Source organism: Lepisosteus oculatus, chromosome 14 (assembly GCF_040954835.1).
Source record: "Lepisosteus oculatus isolate fLepOcu1 chromosome 14, fLepOcu1.hap2, whole genome shotgun sequence".
In the NCBI taxonomy this organism is placed as follows: Eukaryota; Metazoa; Chordata; class Actinopteri; order Semionotiformes; family Lepisosteidae; genus Lepisosteus; species Lepisosteus oculatus.
This window is the reverse complement of record NC_090709.1, coordinates 43755384-43774409: the sequence shown is the minus strand read 5'-3', so window position 1 is coordinate 43774409 and position 19026 is coordinate 43755384. Positions and strand designations below refer to the sequence as shown.

At 46.4% G+C, this 19026-nt stretch overlaps 2 non-coding genes across 2 annotated transcripts; both read left to right on the top strand.

The window, feature by feature from the left end:
• The first annotated feature begins 15409 nt into the window (after positions 1-15409).
• trnaa-cgc (transfer RNA alanine (anticodon CGC)) lies at positions 15410-15481 on the top strand. The gene has a single exon. It is a non-coding gene; the product is annotated as a tRNA-Ala (tRNA).
• A 1317-nt stretch (positions 15482-16798) lies between these two features.
• On the top strand, positions 16799-16871 carry trnak-uuu (transfer RNA lysine (anticodon UUU)). The gene has a single exon. It is a non-coding gene; the product is annotated as a tRNA-Lys (tRNA).
• The last annotated feature ends 2155 nt before the right edge of the window (positions 16872-19026 follow it).

The following is a 19026-nucleotide window of genomic DNA, read 5'->3' as shown; positions in this document are numbered from 1 at the left end:
TCGGTGCAGGACCACCACTCTCCCCCGTGTTCGCAACCGGACACGGTAGCAGACCTAGCCCACCACCCCGAGTACCTCAGCGGGCCCCTCCCACGACGGCGCCAGCTTAGGGCTGAGGCCTTTGCGGCGGCGCGGGTTGTACACCCAAACCGAGTCCCCGGGCTGGAAGGCAGGCCCCCTGCAGCGCAGGTCGTAGTACCGCTTCTGCCAGACCCCCACCTGTGTCAGGTGGGTCCGTGCAAAGCTGTGCACCCGCTGCATCCGCTGTCGCAGGTCCCACTCGTAGTCCGGTCCAGCCGGTGGTGCCGACCCATCTCCGGGCGGCGGGCCGAAGACCAGGTCCACCGGTGTTCGCATTTCCGGCCCAGCATGAGCGAAGCCGGGGTGCACCCGGTGGATTCCTGGACCGCGGTCCGATACGCCCAGAGCGCAAGGGGGAGGTGGCGGTCCCAGTCCCGTTGGTGCCGGGACACCAGAGTGGCCAGCTGGGTGGCGAGAGTCCGATTAAACCGCTCCACCAACCCGTCGCTCTGGGGATGCAGCGGTGTGGTCCGCGTCTTAGTGATCCCCAGGCGCTGGCACACTCTGGCGAAGACCTGGGACTCGAAGTTACGCCCCTGGTCACTGTGTAACTCCTCCGGCACCCCCAGCCTGGCAAACATCCCCTCCAGCAGTGCATCGGCCACCGTGGGGGCACTCTGGTCTGGGAGGGCGTTGGCCTCCGGCCACTTCATTAAATAATCCATGGCCACCAAGACGTAGCGGTTCCCGGCCTCGGTGCGTGGAAACGGGCCCAAAACGTCCACCCCCACCCGCTCCATAGGAGCCCCCACCTGGCGTTGTTGGAGGGGGGCCCGAGAGCGCTCGGGGGACCCTTCTGCGCCACGCACACCGCACACGTTCGGCAGTACCGCTGCACGTCCCTGTGGCAAAGACCCCAATAAAAACGGCCTCGGAGACGCTGCAGGGTTTTTTTACCGCCGAAGTGTCCCACGCCCGGCTGGCTGTGCACCGTTTGGAGCACCGCCCCGCGGAGCGACCGAGGCACCACCAGCTGCCACCGTACCTCGCCACTGGAGGGTACCCGCCACCCCTTGCGCAGCACCCCGTCCTTTACCTCCAAGGCCTCCCACAGGGCGCAGAGGGCCTTGACAGACTTCGGGTGCGGGGCGAGCTCCTCTCGCGTAGGCCGCACTCCAGCTGCCCTCCAGCGGAGCACCGGCCCCACGTCAGGATCAGCTGCCTGACGCTGCGCCAGGTCTGGCAGGCCCACCCCCAGCGGCCCCTCCCGGGCCGTGGCCACGGCGCTCACCCCCGCCGCGGTGCGGACAGCCTCCTCACGCTGCTCCCGTCGGGCGCAGTGGTGGCAGTCCGCGGCCTCGCAGGGGCGCCGCTAGAGAGCGTCGGCATTGAGATGGCGAGACCCCGCACGGTGCATGACAGTGAAGTCGTACTCCTGCAGGATCTCTATCCATCGCGCCATCTGTCCCTCTGGCTCCTTAAAGTGGAGCAGCCAGGTGAGGGACGCATGGTCGGTCCTCAACCGGAACTGGGTCCCGAACAGGTACGGCCTGAAGTGGTGGACCGCCGCCATCACCGCCAGCAGCTCGCGACGGGTCACGCAGTAGTTCCGCTCAGGCCTAGTCAGAGCCCGACTATAGTAAGCCACTACGTGCTCCCCATCCGGCCCTTCCTGCGCCAACACCGCCCCCACCCCCGAGTCACTCACGTCGGTGTCGAGAATATACGGCAACCGCGGGTCGGGGTAGGCCAGCATGGGGGCCCCCACCAGAGCTTCACGTAACCGGCCAAAGGCAGTCTCACAGCCCGAGTCCCAGTCAAAACGGCGGCCCTTGTCGGTGAGGCGGTGCAGCGGGACGGCGATGCTGGCAAAGTCCCGGACGAACCTCCGATAGTACGAGGCCAACCCCAGAAAGCTGCGGAGCTCCGCGACGGTGCGTGGAGTCGGCCAGCCCCTCACTGCGGTGACCTTACCTGGGTCCGTAGCCACCCCTCGCGGTCCAACAATATGTCCCAGGAAGGTCACCTCCCGCTGCAGGAGCTCGCACTTGCGGGGGTTGAGCCTCAGGCCAGCACGGCGGATGCAGGCCAGCACCGCCTGGAGGTTCGTCAAGGCCTGGTCGAAACTCCGTGCATGAACCAGCAGATCGTCGGGACCGATGCCAGCACCCTCTCCATCAGCCTCTCGAACGTCGCCGGGGCATTGCACAGGCCAAAAGGCATGACAGTAAACTGCCAGAGGCCCTGGCCGATGGAAAAGGCCATCTTCGGGCGAGCATCGGGAGCATGCGGTACCTGTCAGTAGCCGCAGCGGAGGTCCAGGGAGCTGAACCAGGTCGACCCGGTGATGTAGTCCAGGGCATCATCGATCCTCGGCAGGGGGTAGGAATCTTTCCGGGTGACCTCGTTCAGCTTGCGGTAGTTGACGCAGAACCTCCACGAGCAGTCTTTTTTTTTAACCAGTACGGCTGGCGGTGACCACGGGCTCGCGGAGGGCTCAATCACCCCCGCTGCGGCCATCTCCCGGATCTTTTCCTCGGCGGCGGTCCGCTTGGCATGGACCATGCGTCCCGGTGGGATGCGGATGGGCCGAGCGTCGCCGGTGTTGATCTCGTGTTGGACCAGGGCAGTGCGGGTGCAGTCCTCATCTCTCGCCGCAAAGAGGTCTTCGTTCTGGGCGAGTAGCGCCTGGAGCCGCTGCCGCTGGTCCTGATCGAGGCCCTCGCAGCTCCGCTGGAAGAGGTCCTCAACGGCACACCTCGCTTCCACGCAATGCCACACCAACTCCTGCCGGTCCAAGTCCAACCTGGCCCCCACTCGCTGCAGTAGGTCCAGCCCCAGAATGCAGTCCTCCTGGATGGGTGCAAGGTAGCAGGGGTGGCGCACCGTCGCTGCACCCAGACGGAAGGCAAGCACCCGTTTCCCCCGGACTGCAGCGAGCTGTCCCGTTCCCGTTTCCCGACGCCGATCGAGGAGTTCGGAGTCCCCTCTTCCTGCAGCGGTCGCAAAGCAGCGTGTGGGGCTGTTCGTCAGGGGTCGCTGCAAGGTCTGGCTCCTCTTCCCCCTCGCTGGACTCCTCCGTCGTCGCCTCGGTCAGCCGGCAGGGTGCACTGCGTCTGCTGGCGCTTCCAGTCACCCCGAACACGGCCTCAGCCCGTGTAGCAAGGGCCAAGGCCTGCTCCAGCGATGTTGGCGCGGCCAGCTGCACGTGGCGCCGCAGCTCCTCGGGTGAGAGGGCCTTGAGAAAGGCCTGGAGAGCCATCTCCCGCTGCGCCTCCCGGGGAAAAGTTGGGTATCCTCGGCGGGCGAGGAACATGACATCAGTGGCAACCGGGCCCAGTCGCTCTCCTGGTTGGCGCTGCCGCAGGGCCAGTCTCTCCCGCATCAGGTCCAGCGGCTCCTCCACGGCGAAGTGCAGCTGGAGAGCTGCCGCCAGCGCTGTGTAGTCGCCTCTGTCCTCCTCCGAGACATCCAAGAGCATTTGGCAGCCCGATCCTTCCAGAGCCGCCACCATCTCCGCTCGGCTCCAGCCATTCTTCTGGGCCGCCAGCTGGAACTGCGCCTCGTAGGTTTCACAAGGCACTTCCCTGTTGTAGTGACTGGGTCGCACCCGCGCCACTGGTCGTTTCCGGCAGTGAGGGTATCCTCTCTCAGGGGCACCCACTGGCCAGGAGTAGCGGTCAGTCGCCCCAATTCTACCGGCGGGACAACTACTGAGTAGCCCTGGTAAGGGCCGTGGCCACCGGTCGCACCCAGGAGTTGCTCAGGCTCCCTATGTGTGCTGCCGGTGGGTTTTGTCTCTTTTAGAGTCAACCGGCACTTGACAGAATCGGGTAGTGTCTGCCACGATTTGTCCATCCTGCCCGCTTCTGACACCGATATAGCATTCACAGGTTCTTCTCAGAACAAAGGACCAGTGGAGACACGATTAACAAACCAAGCAATAGCTTTATTCTTTAACAACCACAAAACCAAACACAGCATATACATGCACATGAGAAGACTGACAGAACACGTACACATCTTTATGGTGGTAATTACTTAACAACACGCTATACACTTATAAGACTACACAGGGCACTAGAACTACTAGGACATTATTTACACAGGTAGGGTCAGCCGCTGGTCACCGTGCTGACCCTCAGACTCTCCCCGGCTATAACTCCCAGCATGCCCAGCGGTACTATGCACGCCTAGGGGCGCTTCCTCCTCACCACCAGGCGAGGGCGTTACAATATATATATATATTTTCTCTGGTTCTCAGCAGTATCATTGGGCTGAACTCCAGTTAAATGCTTGTCTTAGAAAGATCAAAAGTGAGCGAGGGAAGATGGGTGGAGATTAATGGAAGTTATAAAGGCAATGGGTTGGCTCTGCTTAAGCTTTATTCAGATCTTATTAGGGCAAACTCTATGGGTCAATTGCATCGAACTGAAAGTAGCATACTAACAGGAGTTCAACCCATGCTTAGAACGCAGATGCCGTCTAAACTTGTGCTCCACCTTAAGTCCAATTGCAACAAACTTTGCTGCTGTGCTTAGTCCGCAGTGCCGAACTTAACCTGTTCTCAATTGCAATGAACACAAAGTAACAACTGCAGCACTCCAGAGTAACTAAAGTAGCGGACTAATTTAAACTGTCTTCATATGGCTTAGCACCGTACTCGGTGTAACGCAGGATTGCATTAGAAAGCTCCCAAATATAGTGGAAATAATCCGTTGCTTGGAAATGTATTGGAATATTAATTAAAATTGCTTTACATTCATACCATATTTATTAATAATGAAGTTTATTAATGTGTGTATTTACAGAAGTGTCATTTACTATTTATGTTTAATGTCAATCATTACTAGTAGCTGTGAGCTTTAAGATATGCTAGGAAGTGAAGAGAACAGAACAGAGCAAATGGTTATATAAATAGAGTGGGAGCTTTTAATATGTTCTATAAAATTTGGGAGTCAACTGCATAGATTTGCTAAGTATTTTATTGTGATGGGTCTCTGTATTTGTGGTTTTCAGTGGAAAGCAGGGATAATAAGGAAATGGGTGGCACCCAAGCACATGTTAAAGAAACAAACATGGCTTCTTAAAAGTGATTATGATAGCCACAGGACAGAAGAGACAGTACACTGTGGTCCAATAATGACTGTGTTAAAACAGCCAGAGTGTGCTGCATGCCATGGAGATGGAAAAGGTAGCTCATCCCAGTCAATCGCAAGGTTGTGTAGGACTGCACATGACCTGATGATGATGGTGCTGGCTCTTGATGGACTGGTATACAAACCAAATGACAGCCAAGCAAAGGGTTAGTTGTTTTACAATTCTGAAAGATTGTTCAAAGTGGCTTCTTGCATTTTTATGACTCCTGTTATAGTGCTTCTCTTGTAATGTTGTAGGATTGTGCACAGGTGTCAGAAGATATAGTCATAAAGAATAACCACAGGCAAAACAACATGCCAGCTTGCTCTTCCCTACTTTGAAAGGAAGATATTGGAACTGATTAAAGAACTTAACTTGAAATGTAAGCTCCTACTGACACAGGAGAGAGAGTTCTGAAAAGTAAGCACAAGGCACACTGTGGATAAATAAATGTATTAATTTAAAAAAAGAAATACTGAGAAGGTCAGAGGAACAATAATTGTTGTATTTATTTGCTCAGGTAGTTTTATAAGTTTAACTTTCAGTAAAGTTCTGTTAAAAATAAAACTGGTCATTAGTTGACGTCTTTTGTAACGATTTAGCAATAGTGACATGTCGGCTTGTTCGACTGGAGTGTTAAACAAAATTAATACAGTAGCGTCCTGTCTCAAGTGTACAGCTGCAGTTCTCGTTTGTTTCGTGACTGATTGCAATTGCATTAGTCTGTGTAAAAAAAGACTTCTGCAGCTCCAGTGGTGCGATCGAACTCATGCTGAGATTGAGTTCAAGCCTCACCTGGAGCAGTGTGGCCTATATTTTCAACTATTTAAACTAACTGACCAGTTTAGGTCCTGTTAAGTATTTGCTGGAGATCAGGTCTAAATTAACATGAAAGGAACAAGTAAAGGTTTGTTCCTTGTCAGACCTGAAGAAGGCTCCAAAGCTCAAACATTGTTTGCTTCTCTTTTCAGCATGGAATAAAATTTTACTTGTTCCTATGCAGTCCACACATGCTGACACAGCTCCCTACTTAAATTACCATCAGCAATGGACCTCCAGCAGACCTATACACAAATATATGAGAGAGGTCTACTGAAGCGAGAGGAGCACGATGGAGTACCGAAGACTTGAAAAAGCACTCACTTTTCTGTGTTTTTGTTGTTACCCAGATTTGTTTTTAATGTTCTTTTTCTCTTTGTTTTGAAGTTGTTCTGTTTTTTTTTCTTTTTTGTAGGTGTTAGACTACTACAGGGATTTACCTAGGTTCTATTAAGACTTCTTTTATCAAAACATATTTTATTAATAAAAGCGTGATTTCTTAATAATCAACTTTAATGTTATCTTTATTAGTAGCTGTATTACAGGTAATGCATGCACAGCCTTTATTATGCTATAGTGAATTTTCAGGTATCCCATGGAGGGAAGAGAACTGAAATTAAGGAAATACTTATTTAAAGGGGTCTTAAAGTCTTAAAAGTGTTCTGTCACATCTGGGTGTTAATTGAATAGATTTGTTGTATTATTTCATATGATTTGACTCTAAACTTGTGTTTCTCAGGAGACAGCAGTAATATTGGGGATTTGCGGGTACAGATAATAAATTATACTATACAAGTGTAGAGGTTTGATGGGTTTACTGAGACAATTATTAATTGTAGCAGTAATCACGAGGTTGTTCGTTGTGGTTTTTAGAAAATCAATCGTCAGAACAATTAACAACGCACACACACGGGTTCAATACACGAGATACATTTATTCATATAAATTGTGCACCAAACATATACTAGTCTGCCTAGATACGAGCAGCAGACCTTACTGTGAGGGTTATCAATATACAAAGTATATAATCTCGAAGAGATGCAAACACAAAGAGATACACAACAGAGAATATATGTCAATATATATCGTTCGGTTACCAAATCGCTAATCAGTGTTATTACCCACTGTTACTCTAAACTCGGAAGTAAATACATTACTCATGAACTAAATTGATAACAACTTGTGTTGAGGTACAACTGAATTCTCGAGACGCAATGTAGAACATGGGGTTTACTTATCCACTGTGTATGGATTTGGAATTTCCCAGCACGAACACCAAACCAGCTGACAGGCTCTGTTGCAGCCTCAGTCCCAGCGGTTGTCCAATGGGCGTTGTCCCGGCGTCCTCTGGCTACTGGCCAACCAGTCGAGGTGCAGCTCGGAGTAGGACGGGCGGAGGAATCTGACTGCGGCCCACAGGGCAGTCGTTGCTCCGAGGGGATCTACCAGCAGTCCGGCTGGCTGGTAGAAAGTCTCTATGCACTATGCACTCTATGCAGTGTGACGGCTAGTCCTCACAAGTCACTCTTTTGCCCAGGAAGAAGCTGGTTCGTTCCCGGTCCAGCGCTGCTTCTGAATAAGCTATTCAGGTTGTCGACGAGGGTCCAACTGTGGGCTGCCGTTGATCAAGCGGAGCGTTCACGTTGGTAGAATTCTGAGTACGTACGGGATCCTCGGCCCCGCGCTTAGAACAAAGTCCAAGTCCCTTTGCAGACAACAGCCTTTGTCACGTGATTGTCTCTGAGGATGCGCGAAAATGGCCAAGGAGAGCCCTGATCTGAGCTTGCGCTCCCTTTTTGACCAAGACACAGATGTGTTCTGATTGGTTGAGAGTTTGGCAGGCATTGGAGACCCACATGGTGTTACCACACCCTGCCAGTCTCTAATTGGTTGATCAAGGTGAGATACGAGTCACATACTCCTGACACTTAGGAATGCAGTCCAGATGTCCATTTGGCACTCCCTAGACAGATAGGCGCCAATGGATGACCATTGATCATGATAGCCAGGCTTATCTAAGTGCATCCCCGTTTGGGAGCTGTCCCTTATCAAAAGAAAACATCTTAAATCAGCCTGCATGAATACTTTCTCTGTGGCTGCACCACAGAGATGGAGAGTGAGATGGGGCCTCATTAAGGAAAGCACAGCAACGCTTAATTCTGTCTTATTACCAAGCATTGCTGCTACAACTGCTTAAATTCAAACTAAACAGGACTATGGGAATGAGATTTGATTTCGAACTGGGTTTTAAATAAATAGGACCGCTGCACTACATTGTGCTTTATGTAAGACAAAAGGTGGGCTTCCTGTGTTTTCGATAACTCAGTTGTAAGAACGGAGGAATATAGTGGAAACAGCTGGGAACTCTTTGTTCTCTGGTTTGAATTTGGCTGGAAGAAAGGTGTTTTTTATGTTCTTTAATCAAAAAGTGAAAATTTGTCGTTCACTTAGTTGTCTTATTTTCTAGGCTTGTAGACTCCTCACTCTTCCTAAAAGAAAGTGCTGCAGATAAAGATACAGTAGTTGTCGGAAGTTTCGTTCAGTGGTAGAGCACATACAGGCTGTATGTGGTTGTTTTCAATCGCCGGCGTCTCCACTCTGGATTTCTTCCTGGGCGCGATATCTTTCCTTACTTGTGTGTGAATTTCAGCCCGACACATAAACCCTTTGTCTGTTTTATAAAGATTATATTTTAAATCAGTTAAAACAAAAAAGTACCAATTACATACACGTAGAAAACACATGTATCTAATTTGAAAATGTGGGCAATGTATTACTAGTAGTGGAGCTGAGCTCACAGAAGAGCAGTTGATATTGTTAAACCACGTATTATTTTTAAATGATGCTACTAAGCACTGGCACAGTGTTTGTGCAGTCCTACCCAAGCTTTCTATCGACTGGATGAGTCTCCTGTTCCATCTCAAATTCTTTCCGCACATTTCGCCTGTTTCACCACCATTATCATTAGACTATAGCCACTAATACGAGAATACTGTTCTGAAAGACTGTCTTAAATAATAATGTTGAAAAGGGTAATGATAAAAGTTTTTTTCATTAAGGTAACCATACATTTGCCTGTATAGTACAACTTATTATCTGTATCCACAAATCCCCAATATTAATGCTGTCTCCTGAGAAACACAAGTGTAGAGTCAAATAATATTACAACAAATCTATTCAATTAACACCCCTATGTGACAGAACACATTTAAGACTTACACCCCTTTTAAATATGTATTTCCTTCATTTCAGTTCTCTCCCCGGGATACCTGAAAATTCATTATAGTATAATAAAGTCTGTGCATGCATTACCTGTAATACAGCTACTGATATAGATAACATTAAACTTCATTATTAAGATATTACACTTTTATTTATAAAATATGTATTGATAAAATTCCTTGTGAATAATTGTAGTGTCTGGAAAGCAATTGTTCATTACTTAATGACGATATTATTTCCACTACATTCAGGACAGTTCCAATGTAATCTATTGTTCCACTTCGTCTGCTTAGTCTCCTACTTTAGTAACATCTAATGGGGAGCAGCTGTTATTTTAGGTTTGTTGCAATTGAGAACAGGTTTGCTACAGAGCTGCTGACAAATTTCAGCATCCAGTTTGTTGCAACTGACCCGTTGTAGCTACCAATCAGAAAAAAAAACAAACGCAACAACTTCAAAAGAGAAAGAACATTAAAAACAAATCTGGGGAACAACATAAACACAGAATCTAATGCGAGAGCTTTATCAAATCTTAAGTGCTCCTCTTGTCTCAGTAGACCTCTCTCATATATTTGTGTACAGGTCAACTGGAGGTACACAGCTGATAGTAATTTAAGTAGGGAGCTGCATCACAGCATGCGTGGGCTGCAAATGGAAAAGTATAGGTTTATTCCATGCTGAAAATAGAAGTAAACACAACGTTTCAGCTGTGGAGCCTTCTTTGATTGTGACTCGAAGTAAACCTTTACTTCTTCGTTTGATGTTAATTTATCTCCATCAGATTCCTGATAGTATCTAAACTTAACAGTTGCTTTCAGTAGCTAAAGACACTAGGTGAGGCTTGAACTCACAACCGCGGCATGACTCCGCTGTGCACTGCTGTATAAGTACCGCGCGCTGACCGATTGCGCCACTGAAGCTGTGCAAGTCGTGCTCCTCATACAGACTGACGCTGCAAAAACACAGGGTGAAAACGGTTTCGGTTGTGGATCCATCTATACATGGGGAACACTAAAATAGCAAGGAAAATACAAGAAAAGAAACTGAAAGAATTGTGCTAACAGCAAAGGGGAACTGAGGGAGGTGGTCGAACAAGTAAATCAGCCTGGCAGATTATTTGTATCGACATTTTTTGAGTCAATCAGCAAACAGATTTCTCTTCATGTGCCTTAAACTGTGCAGTTTGTATCTTCGTTGTAGATAGGTTTCTTCAGAAGTCCAGTAAACTGACAATAATGGAGAACTAGCTGACGCACCCCGTCGTGAAGACCCTCTGTAAGGTGATTACACGTTTCATTTTCAAGTCGCCTCCTTTACACGCAATTGCAGCCCGGACACTGAGAGAAAGCAGGAGAAATGGCTTCAGTTTCAATGTGAAAGCGCAGTACAGGCTCGATGGCTTCACATCTCCCATCAATCAAATAAAATTGCAGTAAAGCGATCTAAATATGACTCTGAAGTACTGGGAAAGATGATTATTTTGAGCGTGCCTCCCAGGGTCTGCTACGAGGCTGAAGTTACAGTAGCTTCTTATTCACCAGCTTCTTATGCGTGTTTTTCGTTCCACCTTAAATGGTGCTGCTGTGATGTTATGTCACCTATCGCCTGTAGATGGCTCTCTTCAATCAGTACTAATCCGGCTGGAATACTGTAGACATCTTCACTGAAAGGGAATATCCAAATAGCGACTGTCCAAATTATATTTTTGTATGGAATATATTTCAGAAAATCGCAAACCAATTTTAAAAACTCACCACAACACGGACTTACACTGGGAAAAGGTGACTGCACTTTCTGCTTATTGCTACGGCCTTCCCCCCGATTATGAAAATGTCTCACAGTTCTGACACCGCCGTGTGAAAGACAATGTAACAGACTATCAAAATCCTGAAGTACAATAAATTTTAATGCACCAGTTTCTTTAAATATGACCCTCTGATCCTGGCATGTCAGAATACATTTCGAAAAAGTATGGCACGAATTGCATGAATTGCTCATTAGCTAAACTACTTAAAAAATATATGACACAGATTTGTTCGAGAAAATTGTAATTGCCTTAAAGAGAGTCTTCTTGAAGATGTGCACCAGCTAGCTCTCCACTGTCAATTGACAAGACTTGAGAAGAAACTGTTCTCATACAACCAACATACAAATTACACATCTTAAGGAACATGAAGAGAAATCCATGTACTAAATAACATAAAACTGTCGCTGCAAATTATCACCAAGCTGTTTTATGTGTCTGACCACCTCTTTCCTACTTTGCAGCGAGCACAAATCTTTCTGTTTCTTCATCGCTATTTTACTGTCTCTTTCCCCCATGTGGAGATGGATCCACAGCCGAAACTTTAGGTCAGTTCCTGTTATTCTGTCTGATTGAAAGAGCTTTATTAAAGGCACTCCAAACTCTCTGCAGGAAAGTTATTGCTGCTCTCAACACAATATACTGCAATCAAATATAGCGATACTGTCACTGCCTGTGGGCCACGTGTTCCTGCTGTCAGTCTATTATGTCATGTTCATCCACACCCAGAAACATTACTGCTGGAGCACAAGAGTTATATAGGCGCAGTCCATAGAGCAAGAATCTCTTAATCTCAGAACTGTGGGTTCAGCCCCCACATTGGGTCCCTCTGTGTCAATTTCATCCCCCCAATCCTCCTAGCATGACCTGATGGCGTAACAGTGATACCCAGTACCCAGCGTAATTCAGCTTTCTTTCCACTTGATTTAAATTTTGATCTGAAATCATCGGCCGAACAAGAGTTTGTCTAAATCGAGGGAGATCTGCTCACAAGCGAGTATTAAACACTTCAGCATTTACTGTTCGAATACCACAGTTTGTCAAAACACTGCCGCTTCTTAAACTAATAAGTAACGGTTTTTGAGCACGCATTGTATTGTTAATGCTTATATTAAAAAAGCATAAATTCACATAGTGGAATTTGGACTGAACACAGTAGTCCAGCCCCTTTACAACATTACATACCCACTGATTAAAGCTTAAAACTACAGCAGCAGGAGTAACAATAATGACAACAACATGTTTGGAGTTCGGCATTTCATTTATTCTGCGGAAACATCGTATCGGAATGAACTGCCCGAGATAAAAGAGTAATTGCGGCTTCAGATCGTTTTTACAGAGCATTGCGTTGTTCTGTTCATGCTGACTACACGCTTTAGATTTGTCATTTACTGCAGGCGTTGCTTTTCCAGGTTTTTCTGAAATTCCTCGCATTTGAGCCAGCACTAAATATTTCATTCCCGTCGCTGAATACATCGTGGAAACGGTATTTGCAACGGAATGCTGTCACACATGAAACCTTTTTGTTATTCGGTTCTGAAGTTTGAAAATGAAAATTAAACGGGGGTCAATTCATAGGCTTGTAAGAAGTCCAAGCAGCATAAAAACCCGCGAATTCTCACAAAGGCTGCACCTTTCTTCTGCTGCTGTTATAAATCAGCCTTAAACATTTGAATGCATACCTTACTGCTGCTAATCACATTCACGTGTTTAAGAAGCTTTTTTCTGTCCGTTATGTTTTTGCTAAGCAGTTTCTCCGTTTTCCTCGTACTGTGATTGTCAGCGAGCACAACAAGACTGAAACAGTGTAAGGCCGGTAAAAAAGACAGGGTAAAACGCCTGATTGTCGGGAGTGGGATTTGAACCCGTGCCTCTATTTGGAGAGCGAAACACAAAGCTTAAAAGACACGAAGCTGTGAATTTGCTGTTTTAAACTGCTCGACTATCCTGAAAAAAATGTGTGCTGATTGCTTCTTTCTTACCAAAAACCCAAACACACATTGAAAATCTACCTCTCCCATACATGTCAAAAGCTCACTCCCCATCATTTCTATCCCTTTATTTCATTCTTTTGATGCATGTTTTTGCACATAACCTGTTACCTTTTTGTTGTTTTGCACACTGCCTGTTGTTGTTTTGCACATCGGCTGTTGTCTCTGTCTTTCTTTTGTTATACAATTGTATTGTTGTTGTGTTTTTTTCTTTGTACTACTTATGTCCGAGAGCTAGCTAAATAGCATTTCGTTATACCTTTTACCTGTGTATGAGTATAATGACAATAAACTTGAACTTGAACTTGACATAGTCTTGCAGGCAGTATATTATTTTATCGTTTACTCGTTTAAAAAAACACGGTCTTCTCGTTCCTAAGTCAGATTTTTAGTGCTTTCGAATGTTACTTCCAACCTGGACTGACAGCTCACCCGATCTGTTTGTGATCAGACCATGGAGTCGGGGGCTGTATCAAGCGCACGTTCCTTCCCAATGCTGAGGCGATCATTCAGAAGATGGGTGTGAAGAGAGACAAGCTTTGTCGACTAAAAAACAAGGCAGGATATGCACGGATACTAATCACTGGCGATAGTTATGTTCTCTTACTATTGAGACTCCTACATTGCAAGTGTTTTTGAAGACTTCGAAACAGGCACGGGTGGGGTTTGATAAAACGTTGGTCGATTTACGAGACTGACGCATTACCACTTGGCCACCGCACCTTCGAAAAAACGTGGGAATAATGTTGTTCAAATTATTTTTTTTCTGAATCTGGTTTACATCGCCTGGAGGTAGCAACAACAATAAAAGGGATACTTAACAAGGCGATACACTGTAGCAGTGTGACTCCAACAGATGCTCCTGAAGAGGCTGGAGGTTTAAGCCAGCTCCTTAGAGCGCTCGGCCGTGTTACTCTCAACAGCGGCTCTTCAGCTCTTGTTGTTTGACCTAGTGGTTTTATGAGGCGTGGAAATGACCGCAACTTCGTTTTCTGAGATGCCTTCTCTCACGTGGTGAAATTTCGACCTCTTTGGCATCTCTGGCTATAGTTCTTCTGTAGAGCACCTCTGCTTATAGTGCCCTTGAAGTCATTTTATTTTTACAGGAAGACGCATTCCCTAACGATCTCTCCTGTTTTAGAAATGCTTCATAAGGCGTGTTTGATTCAAGGGACAAACAGTATACTAATTGTACAATGCAGATCTATGCAGCATTCGTACTGGATTTGACTGGGATTCTGAAATACTTCTTGAAAAGGTATTCAGATTTTTTTGAACCTATAATAAAAACACAGACCTGAAACTCCCTAGCTTCCAATCTCTGATGTTGCTGTCCTTAAACTCGGACGTGATGTTCTGCAGACGTGCAGTGTGCCTTTACTCTCGTAGTTTTCAAAACGACCTCCGTTGTTGGGCGCAGTTAAAGTGGAACTGGCCTGACTGCACAGGAAAGTACAGAATGATAAAATGTTTCTACGGCTCAAAATGTCCCTTTAGACCCTCGGCATGTCTCTGCTAGGAACGGGCAGGTAGAGAGGTTTAACAGATGCTCATGATGTTTCACACGGGGTGTTACCTGTTGTAGTGTTTCAAAAGATGTGTTAGCGGACCACAAATTATCTTGAAAAGATTTGGGTTTGTACTGGCTGGGATTCAAACCCGACTCAATTATTTGGAAGGCGCCTGTACCACCAACGCACTCCCGAGAAGCACCTGCAAATTATCACAATCCTCTCTCTCACCTACAAAGTTATGGAGACACATACGTCCAATGAAAGCTCAAGGCTCCACTCAAGGCTTTATTCACTCAAGGCTCCACTCTTTTGTTGTGATGTCATTTTAATAATATTAGCTTTGACAAGGTGTCATTTTTGCCTCTTAAAGTTAAAGTCTGCTCCTTTCTTCCTGGTATAGAAAGAACTAAAAGTAAATTATTCAGCTCTACCGCCTGTGTGCATTGACAAGACATCTCAAAAGGACATATTAAATAAGAACACGATCCTTCCTGTTACCATTCCTGTGGTTGGGGCGTCGTTTCACCCTTTTAAACTAAATCATCAGTACTGCTGTTTTTCTATGCATAGTTTAATCAAGAGCACTTAAAAGATGCAAATAGCTTTCAAATAAAATAGAACTGAAAGACAGTCGAGTAAGGAGGTAGAAAAAAAGCACTCCCCCGTCTGGGAATCAACCACCGTCGCCCATGTAACTGGATGTAAAAATAACAGATTAATTTGTGCACAGTCTCTTGAAGCTTCGATGCCATTATTTTTCCTTCCTTATTTTTTCATTCCTATGAATTTACTCTGTAGTAGAAGAAACGCGAAAGTGGGAAACTGCAGGCATTCTTCATGAGTGGTGTGATCAGTGAGCATTTGCACATCTCTTAGTCTGTTCCGTAAACTTTTTCATCGGGGGTGTAGCTCAGTGGTAGAGCGCATGCTTCGCATGTATGAGGTCCCGGGTTCAATCCCTGGCATCTCCAGGTGCTTTTTATTATAGTACTCACATCGCAATCTTCTGGTGAGTGAGAACTCTTTGCTTGTGTTCAGAGAGAGCCAGGTTTACACAAATAAATGCAGGCACACTCGACGTGCTGCAGAGTTGCGCTGCTGTTTTAAATGTACCTCTTTTAGTTCTGTTAAATCCTAATTTATTTGAACTAATAATTTAGTTCAAATTCAGGAAATCCTGAGATTGCTTCACACTTGTCATGGCTGTTGCAGAAAACACCTGTTGAATCTCACCCGGGATTTCCTGAGAGATCATTCAGCGAGCGAATCCTCCTTCTGAACTCCGCATTAAACTGAAAGCTTCACGAACTCCTCACTGCGTGTCCTGTACTGTTACAAGTGCTGTCGTGTAGATGTGAAGCACAGCCATAAACACACTTTGAACTTTTTCCGTTTGTTAAGGAAAATGCAAAAGAGCATGACAAGTATTGAACGTATAAAATATCCATGGCACAACTGGAGAAAGTACTGAAGGACTACACATCGACTTTTGATGATTACAAGAGATTCAAGAAACACAACCGTCCGCACCTGGGTTTGGATCCTGAACGCTAGAGTTAAAAGAACATAAGCGACGGATATGACCTATAAACTCTCTGAATTGTCTTATAGTTTATGAAATAAAACAATTTCTTAATAAATTCTAACTGTTGATAGACGATTTATTGAATTTTAACAAAATCACAATTACAAACTTTTTCGGTTAAACTGTTATTCACTTACTCTAACGTAAATAAACGTTAGTGTCTTCCGGTGTGTGAGCCAATTTCTCCAAAAAATATTTGTTAGTCTGTCGGGAGGCTGTGCAAGGTGTTAAGAAATAGAATTTCAAAAAGACAAGCTCCCTAAGCTGAACATCAAGGCTGTTTTCTCTACAGAAATGCTCTTTAAATTTCAGCACTGTTGCAACTCCCTTTATAAAGGGTGTGCACACGTATACAACCAAGGCATTGAAATTTTTTTTTAAATTATTGTTCCAAAAAACGTTCCATTTATTTTCTTTTTAATGTTGTTGATTAAAAGATTTTATTAAATGAGAAAAAAATCTGAATGTGAAAAAAGGTCCAAATGCTATTGAAAAAAATCAGTAATGTGAGGAAAGATGGATTGTGGGAGCCCCTTAACTACCCATGTCATGCTGTATTTCTCACTCATTCTACTGGGAGTGGTGCCGTCGCTTCTGGATAAAGTCTGTCAGTGGTCATTCCAGACGGGTCAGGTATGACTGCTCTTCGGAACAAGAGACACGTGACTTGCGAGGATCCCGACAGTGTCGGCGGTCTTTCAGAGCCCGGGTAGCTCAGTCGGTAGAACATCAGCCTTTTAATCTGAGGTCCCAGGGTTCAAGTCCCTTTTCGGGCGGCTGTGCCGTTTTTAATTCTATTGTGAATGTCATTCTAAATAGTCTTTTATCTTTCACTCTTCTAGCTTTACTGTAGTTATTTTAAATGTCCATTACTTGTATTTACAGTAGTGTATTTAGTGTTTCATTTCACAAACCGAAAATGTTCAAATAGATCTTGTCACTCTACTCCACGTAATCATCTAAATTAAATCACAGTAGAGTACAGAACACGCAGTGAGGCGCTCACACAGTGAGTACTCTTGACTACGACAAGAGGAAAGGCACACTGCACATCATCACGCCCGAGTTTACAGTGACAGCAGAGGTTGGAAGCGACGTAGTTTTTAAATACTCGCTCGCTGAACGATCTCGGAGTTTTGGAACAGCATAAATTTAGGCAGAGAACTAAGGCTCAGGACGAATCTGTTGACGCTTTTGTGACTGAGCCCGCCTGAGCCCCCGTTGCGTTACAATATGAACAGACTGTAGCTGCCTTAGACGCTTACTTTACACCGCGGAGAAATGTGGTTTTGGAACGGCATAAATTTAGGCAGAGAACTTAGTCTCAGGGCGAATCTGTTGTTGCTTTTGTGACTGCACTAAGAGAACTGGCTAAATCTTGTGACTTTGGAGTATTGGAAACTTACATGTTAAGAGATCAACTTGTGGAAAAATGTGCACATAAGAGACTATAAATTGCTGCAGGAGGAAGGGCTGACTTTGGAAAGAGCTCTTACAGTCGCTAGAATTCATGAAGCAGCTCAAGCAGAATCGAGAATGCTTTCTGACCACAGTGACAAAGTGACACTGAACGGGGCGCTCGCTCAAACTTTACAAACAAAAGCCGAGCAGCAGGATGCAGTCATGCTAGAGAAATAGAAGAACAGGGGACGGCTGACATTACATGTTACAGGTGCGGACTAACAATGCACAAAGCAGATGAATGTGGAGCGTGAACAGCAAAATGTCTACATTGCAAGAAAACAGGACATTTTGCACATGTCTGCAGAACATCACGTCCGAGTTTAAGGACAAGTGTCCCTTTTATTGTTGTTGCTGCCTCCGGTTTACATTTGGCGATGTAAACCAGATTCAGAAAAAAAATAATTTGAACAACCTTATTCCCACGTTTACTTGCATGATGCCGGGAACAGCATGGTTGTTCGCTGCCATATAGTCTAGCGGTAAGGGTTCCTGGTTTTCACCCAGGCGGTTCGACTCGGTTTTGCCTCCTGCTTTCCAAAAGATCAGCACCGTGTACGAAAGAGCCGCATTAAAACTACTCGAACGTGAAAAACGTGCGAGAAGAGGGGGCGCTTGTTTCCAACCGAAACTTCTCGCGTGTGAGACGAGCTGATCATCGCTGTGGGAGGGTTACTCTGGTAGACAGGGCTGACCTTCGGCAATAGGATTTATAGTCTCCAAGATGATATTTGCACTTTCTGGAGAGGCGATTTTCTCCACTTCAGTAGCCCGATTTCGTCGATTGCGTGGAGAGGGCTGTAGAATGTGGCGCCGCCTTTCCTGCTCCGTCCATGACAGGCGTGCTGGTCTCTGGAGAGAGAGCACGATCCATCAGCGCACTCCAATAAAGGAACTGGAAGCAGCTGAATCGCATTGGCGAAGCTCAGCACTGGGCCGCTGGGCACGTCTTACCACCGTTTCCGTAGTGTAGTGGTTATCACGTTCGCCTCACACGCGAAAGGTCCCCGGTTCGAAGGCGGCCGGAAACAGACATCTTTTGTCGCCAGGCACAAAAGGGGATTGGGGATTCGCCTAGCGCTGTGATCGAACAGACCCAGTCACCTCTTAGTGTGGCGGGATCTGCACAGTGCATGTCACAGCGCATCCTGCTTTCACTTCAATGCGCGTCCTGATGTACACGGTCTCCCGCGTGACAGGTGGGGATAGGTGACAGTTCCTATACTAACGAGGAAGACATCGCTCTCTCCGACCCCCGGCATCGTGTCCCGACCCACCGTGCTGGAAGCCGACGCGTGCTGTGATCCCTTTACGGAGCAGAAATGACAACCGAGGAGCCGAGAGATCATTTCAGCATTTCACGTCTGAACGGAAAACACAAACGACCAACTCGGAATGACTAGCCTTTGACGCTTTTCAAAGCGTTCTTTGTGCACGACGACTGCGCCGCCTAGCAGATACAAATGGGTT